This window comes from Poecilia formosa, unplaced genomic scaffold (assembly GCF_000485575.1).
Source record: "Poecilia formosa unplaced genomic scaffold, Poecilia_formosa-5.1.2 Scaffold2483, whole genome shotgun sequence".
In the NCBI taxonomy this organism is placed as follows: domain Eukaryota; kingdom Metazoa; phylum Chordata; class Actinopteri; order Cyprinodontiformes; family Poeciliidae; genus Poecilia; species Poecilia formosa.
Genome location: NW_006802422.1, coordinates 1 through 7,289, shown reverse-complemented (window position 1 = coordinate 7,289; position 7,289 = coordinate 1). Strand labels below are relative to the sequence as shown.

Sequence of the window (7,289 nt, the reverse complement as noted above, 5' to 3'; positions counted from 1 at the left end):
ATTATATAATTGTTTACTTTAATCACATAAAATATTTATTTAAAAATATAATCTCATTACATGTATGTTTATTACCTGAATATTTAAATATCAAATTGTTACTTAAAATGTGATTCTTTTCTTCACGTTTACATGCAACTTGAAGCGCTTGAATCAAACGATTCATGGATCTCTCTCATTAATTATTAAATGAGAGAACAGTCACTTCCAACTGTATTTCAACACAAATGGTTCCTGTTCCTCTTCAGAGTCTGCAGCCTTGCTGAGCTCCTCTCCTGGGGTTCCTTCCTCCTCAGCCTCTTCAACTTGCTCCTCTTCTGTTGCCTCTGCTACTGTGTTTTCATTATTTACCTCTTCTGGGGTAAATAATGAAATCAGTCTCAGTAACCTGTTGATGGTTTTGCTGTATCGCCTCTTTAATTGACGCCCATGTCGTTTACCTCAGTGACCCATATTCAGCGCTGGACCCCAGTCAGGATTGAGCTCATCCATTTCATACGTCGGTTTGCCTTCAAGAGGACATATCAGAACACACATCAGTATTAAGGCTGTAAATTTGATAACACTAGTAAAATAGTTTACTTCACAATAATGTAATAACCTCGATGTCCACTGACAAAACTCGGACTATGCTACATAAACAATATTAGCCCGAGCTAAACAACAGAAACTGAACGTAAGAACACTCGGACAAAATCATAGAACAACATTATGACACAAAACCAACAAAGCAAATTTAGACACTCACCAGAAAGGAAATGTCTGGAGGAAACTTGTAGGTATCTGGGGATTTTGGAGAACGTGATATCAAGACGTGTCACCGCTGATACCAGGACATTCGTCTTCTTTTCGTTAGCACCGATGGCTTAGCCTCCTCACGTTGTTTCCAAGCAGGATAATAGTGAAACCAAAGTCCGTCTTATATCCTTTTACCGTTTCAGTCGTGTGATCGGACATTACAGACAATAACGTAGCAAGTTCGTACCATAGCTAAATTATTTTAAGTAACTTGGATTGAAAAAATCTGTGAGACTGTTAATTTTAGACTGCGAAACTGTTGTCTATGGTGTGACGGGCGCCTGTCACTATTGTGAATGAACCCGTATTTAATTGCTGTTTTTTCTTGCAGTTGATTGGCTGGCGAGAGTTTAAAGGGATCAAGCCCCACCCACCAGGCGAGCGAGAAAGTTTGGGAGAGCTCCTGGTTGGTGGCGTGCCTCCATGTCTCGCTCCCGCTCCTTCAATGTGTTTTCTTGTTTGTTAATTTTACTTTTGTGTTGTTAGGTCTGGGGATCGTTGGCCAAGCCGAGGTTTTCCGGTTTTTGGTTGTAGGGTGAATGATCCGGCGAGGCAGGGCGAGGGGAGCGGCCCGAATCCGACGGCCAACTGTTGGCTGGTTCGTGAATGCTCCCACTCTTTTGTTTATTTGCCACGATTCCCCAGTACCTCTATGTCCAGCCACAGTCTGAATAAAACTTTTGTTTTATATAACTTGGTCTGGACCTTTTATGTTGTGTGCCCTGTGCGGGCCGTAACATATGGACCCCTAAGATGGCGCTGATACCCCTCCGACTAGAGCAGTGACGTCATGCTCCAAAGCTCTATAGGCGAGAGCGGTGCATGAGGCGTCTATCCTTATATTATGTCTATGCACCTTTCACTCAGACACGGCGCTCTGAGTGAGACATGCGCAGTGGTTTTCTCTTAGCGGCAGAAGATGTCTGTCTAGGCCAGGATCAATTTCAGTAACAGAACATCGCTGTAACAGAATATCGCTGCATAAATCATAACAAATCCGATGGCCACAGCTAACTCAGCAGCGCTTCGCTTTCACAGACGGTGGGGACAACATCTTACTTTTTTCGTCACTTAGAAAAGAAGCTCAAAGAAAGGTAAGCTCCTTTGACGTGATGTTAGCAAAGCTAGCTGTACAGAGACACATAAGCATTGTGATGAAAAAAAGTCACTCACTGTCTGAGTTATTGTGCGGAGATGTTGACTGACTTGTTGCAAGTATGGGACAACGCTATGTCCAAAAGTCTGCAATATAGCGACGTGGCATTCAGGAACAGTCCGATTCTTCTGAACTGCTCTTTACTTAGAAAGGGTTAGCTGCAGTAGCCATCATTATTTTATGTAATTATGTACATTGATATTTTTTAAATTAACAATTAAATAAAACAAGAACGAAAGAGCATGCACAATGCTCTTTGATTTTTTTCGTTCAAAGTGGCAGCTGTAATGTCTGCCATGGTGTCAGACTGCCTGGCTTCATGTAGCAAGAGAGAGGGCGAGAACAGTCACGGTGAGCGCCTTGTGCTTGGTTACTTCCTGCTTGTTGCTCCTTGGTCAGTGTTCATAGTTGAGGGTTATTTACCGTCAGGGCATTGCCTCAATTGCTATGTTTAATGGTGCAGACAGTGGTGGTTTCCGACATGAGCAACATGGGCAAACGCCCAGGGTGTTATTTTTTTAGGGGTAGCACAAGACCACCACAGATTGTAGCACCAAGATGGAAGGAAAGCAGAACAAAGTTTGTTCTACTTTTAATATTGGTTAAATTTATTAAGTATTTAATATCTAGGTGTTTTTATGAGAATATGGATCTTTCAGATCAATTTGAGAAGCAATTTTGATCATTTTCACCATCTTATTGTGTCATGTAGCGTGGGGCGCTGGTCTTGGTCTTGACTCGGTCTTGATACGCTCTGGTCTTGGACTTGTCTTGGTCTCGGGTTAGGTGGTCTTGACCACAACACTGGTAGTCTGCAACATACATGCACATTTTGGATCAATCCATCTATAGATCTACTGATTTATAGATAGATTGATCCAAAATATGTATGTATGTTGCCGACTACCACAGATAAATAGCTTGTAATAGCTAATAATTAAGCATAATCAACTGTTATCGATTCAGATACATCACATAAAAAATAATTTTAAAAAACAGAATAATTGTCTTCTACAGAAATGAAGAACTCGTTCCAGGTCTTCACACAGCTACAGCTACATATTTTCCTAATTAATTTAACTGTGCCATAAAATAAATTTTCCATTTGTAATATCTGGATATTTTTTTGAATATATAAATGTCTTTCTAGGATGTAGATCTGAAGGTAAGCTGGAGCAGAGCTAACTGCTGCACAGACGATAAGTTATAGCGCTCCCATGCTAGTATACAGAAGACATCATAGCTTTATAAGAGTAGCATTGCTACTTGTGTTTTTTGTCTGTTATTGGAAAGTGTATAGTCTATACATATGCTGTGATGTGTTTGCAGTTTCATTTCCCTCTAAAATGTATAACTGTGATAAATGTTCCTGCTGCATCTACAAATGCTTTGATAAAATACATATTGAAGCAATCATATCGTTATTGCTCAAGAATTGCCCAAAATTGAGGGGGAAAGTAAGAAAAGTAATTAATTTGCATTACGTTCCACTAGAAGCCATTCAAACTGACTGAAAGCGCTGAGATGTTTGGAACCACTGAGAGCTACATGAACCATGTGGTTTGCCAATTAATTGAACTCATATCGGCAAGTTCAAAGAGTGTCATAACTCTCTCTGTGGCATTAGTTGGACTGAGCCAAACTCAGTGTGGAGAATACTGTATGGCAGGCTGTTTTAACATAAATTCAGTTTTGTCCGACTATCCGTAATTACATTCTAAAAATCTTAAGAATGTTTTTTGACTATCCGGAATGGTAATTTAAGATATCTGCATTTACATTCTGACTAGTAAGAATAATAATTCAAGATATCTTTAATTATATTTTGACTAGTCAAAATTCCTTTCAAGATATCTCAAATGACATCACTGGAGCTGTCATTTGATGGGACACATATCTGTAAATACATTTTAAGATATCTTGAACGTAAACTAGTCAAAATTACATTTTTGAATATCTCAATTAAGAATTGCGTGGAAGCCCCTTTGTGCTGTCCAAACAGCTGCCTGCAGATTTTTGTGTTTCCTGTACAAAATTGTCAGTAAATGCCACAAAGAGCTCGGCAATGTTGGATATGCGGCGATAGAAAATTTTATAGACACTTGGAGACTGTTTTGGTTTCACCAAGTAGGACGGATGAACCCTCCAAGATTTTCTGCGCCCGAGCAGCCAATGCAGGCTCTATTCTTGTACATGTTAAAACAGCTTTGAAAAGTTAAAAGTGCTACTATCAACCCATTCAAGTAATTTCAAAAATATTTTTCTTCAATTTCTCATTGTTTTATTGAACTTTCAAATTGCAAGTGTTATTGGGGAAATGAAAGGTGGCTATACTCTTAAATATATAAGTAAAGGAAATAACACACGGAGACTTAGTTCTTGCTGCTAGGCCATAGACGAGCCGGAGATTTATTACACTACCACGGATACCTCGTTACAGTTTCTTCAGTTCAGTACAAAATCTTCATTCCAAAGTCTCATAACATCTTAAATACTCTCAAGTCCCCACATCCGTGTGTTAGAAAGTTTCAACCAATGGCGTGCTGTTGTTTTGCAGCGAGATCCTGGTGCTCTTTTCACTTAGTGTGTATTGGATAACCTTTAAAATATTTTTGACATCTCTATCCAACATCTGCTCCTTCTCAGAATTGCCGAGTCGACCAATTTATCTCAAACTGTTGTTCTCATCTTGTCCAAACAGTATTCCTTCCACAGCCATTTTCGGATCCATTGCTCTTTACATGCAGTTGGAAGGAATGAAGTCAGGTCAGATGGACAGAGAGAGACGCCAAATCCTTTTGCAAAAACAACTCCTTAAATAGTATTTCAGCTCCAACAGTGTGTGACGTTTTGACTATACAGAATACATATTCAAGTTATTTGTAATGTTAATTTAAGATATCTTAAATAGAAAAACTGTTTAATTCAAGATTGCCAATTCATTTGGAAACATCTTGAATTGTAATTTTGACTATTCAAAATTACAATTCAAGATGTCTATAATTTAGTTTTGACTAGTCAAAACAACATATCTCCTATCCAAAAATAAATTTAAGATATCTTGAATTATGGAGTCATTAGAGATATCTTTAATTAGAATTATGACTAGTCAAAACCAAAATCAAGATATCCTGAATTTACTTTATGACTAGTCATAATTTAATTGAAGATATCTGAAATGTGTTTTTCAGATAGTCAGTAATTCATTTTAGATATCTTGAAGTCTCCATAAAAGTCAATAGTAAATCTGACGTCATTTCGACTAGTCAAAATGTAATTAGAGATCTCTTAATTTACCAAAACGTCTAGTCATAAACTAAATTCTGATATCTGGAATGTAAGGGCAGTAAAAATGAATTTATGTTAAAACGATCTGCCATACTGCTGATTCTATCTCCACGTTTTAACATACACATTATGTTAACTAAAATGTTAACAGTTTTATAGAATCAGTCTATGATGGATTTATAGCAAGAAAATGATCTATGTCTCTTTCAGGATCAGCTGAATGATTTGATTCAGCCTTTCTGAATCAAATCTTGCAGCTCAGTCTGGACTTACTCCTGTTTACTTGGATTCCCTCTAGTGGATTTTCTACCAGCCAATCAGCAAACGGAAGGAGAAGTTATGAACGCGACATCAATTTTCTGTTGTTTTAGAATAGTAGTCTGTATTTTTAGCAATTGCAGCAGAAGAAAACGAAGCTGTTCGTTTCGTGTTGGCCACGCTTCCAAATACTGAACAAACATGAACAGCCGCCTCATTCAGCTCATCAGGTATTGGAGAATGGTTGCCAACAGCTTTATAAAATCAAACTGGCACATTACATACTTCACGGCCAAAAATTTGTGACTGGGTAAAATTTAAAACTTCAGCAGAGTCCATGCCTCCACAAAGCAACCGTTCCAAAACAGTCAAGTGTCCAAACCCTTTGGACAAAGCAAATAGGGTTCATATTTAATAATTTATCTCTACAAACCACTGGCTCCAGCATCGTCATCAAAACCGCTGTTTTATTGTTCTAAGCCTCAAAACAAGATCAGTTTATCAAGTCAGTCAGTAACATTTAACCAAGACTACTCAGTTTGAGAGAAAAAGTGAAAAATGATTCCCTAAAATATGTGTTTTAGACTTAACATAGTAAAACTTTTTAAAAATGTAAATGTTGGTTACTTGTCAGCTTCTTCAGCTTATTGTTTTTCACAAGGTATATAGTTTGCAGCTATATTCCTTATATATTAGCTTGTCAGAAGAGATGAAAAGTGCATAACATTTTGCATTAACAGTAAAAAGGGAGGCTTTATCCATTTCCTGTGAGCTATGGTTTTTTGCTTATGATGGAGCGTAAGGGCCAGACTAAGTTTTTTAGTTTGTGTTTTAAATAAGAGTAAAGTTGTATGAGAATAAAGTCATACTTTTATTATAACTCTTCACCATACTGTGCTAAAATGAGGAATACTGAGGGTCTTATAAAATTATAGTTGGTAATGCTTTTACAAATAAAGAAATACTTAATCTTTTAACACGTAAGAATCAAATTATCAGGTGCAGGACTAAAACAACTGTATGAACAATTGTTTATTTCAAAGAAAAACCTGACTGTCACAGGTTTTTAAAATGACTTTTTACTCACTTCAACGACTTTCTTTCAGCAATATTGCATCTTAATGTCAATTCCTTGCTAATATGACTCTATTTTTGTATTTGAAAAAGAAAAATTTCTTACCTGGCCATAAAACTCCATCATACTTGATTTACTAACCTCTGCCATAGTTTTTTTTTTTTTTTTCATTGTCAAACTTTTCTACCGTCTCCACTTTGACAGTAGATTGTATATCTAAGCAACCACAATTGTGTCCTCAGCTGTGTTCACAACATTGTGCGTGTTTAGCTACTTCAACTGGCCAGGGATTAATTTGAACACTGCTGCCACCTAGTGACTGCAGGTTCTGGGGAGCACACCCACTATTTAAGAAATACTGATTTGGTCCCAATCCTCTCCCTCCCTTGTTCCTCCTGTGTCCTTCAAATGCTTGTTTATGTTGAAGGTCAGAGGTCGTAGTGTGTCCCACATTCTCCACATCCGCTCTTCCGATCTGAAGCTTGCAGCTGAAGGAGGAACAGCTTATCCTGCTCTCTCCCGTCCTTACTGATAACTTTGCCTGTGAATTATTTTTACAGTCACAATTTTTACATAATAACTGGATTACTTCAGACTTAAGGACTGGGAAATATTTTTTCACTTTTATTTTTACCTTACTTTTCTTCATCTCCAAGTTGAGCTAGGGCAAAATGCCCCCGTCCGACCCCAAGGACATTAACAGTATTCTACAAC

The 7,289-nt window shown here is 37.7% G+C and overlaps 1 long non-coding RNA gene across 1 annotated transcript; it reads right to left on the bottom strand.

Moving 5' to 3' along the window:
- On the bottom strand, positions 1-1,032 carry LOC107835435 (uncharacterized). The gene is made up of 2 exons (XR_001661250.1): positions 749-1,032; positions 1-509 (listed from the first exon to the last, which is right to left on the bottom strand). It is a non-coding gene; the product is annotated as an uncharacterized LOC107835435 (long non-coding RNA).
- Positions 1,033-7,289: the final 6,257 nt, after the last annotated feature.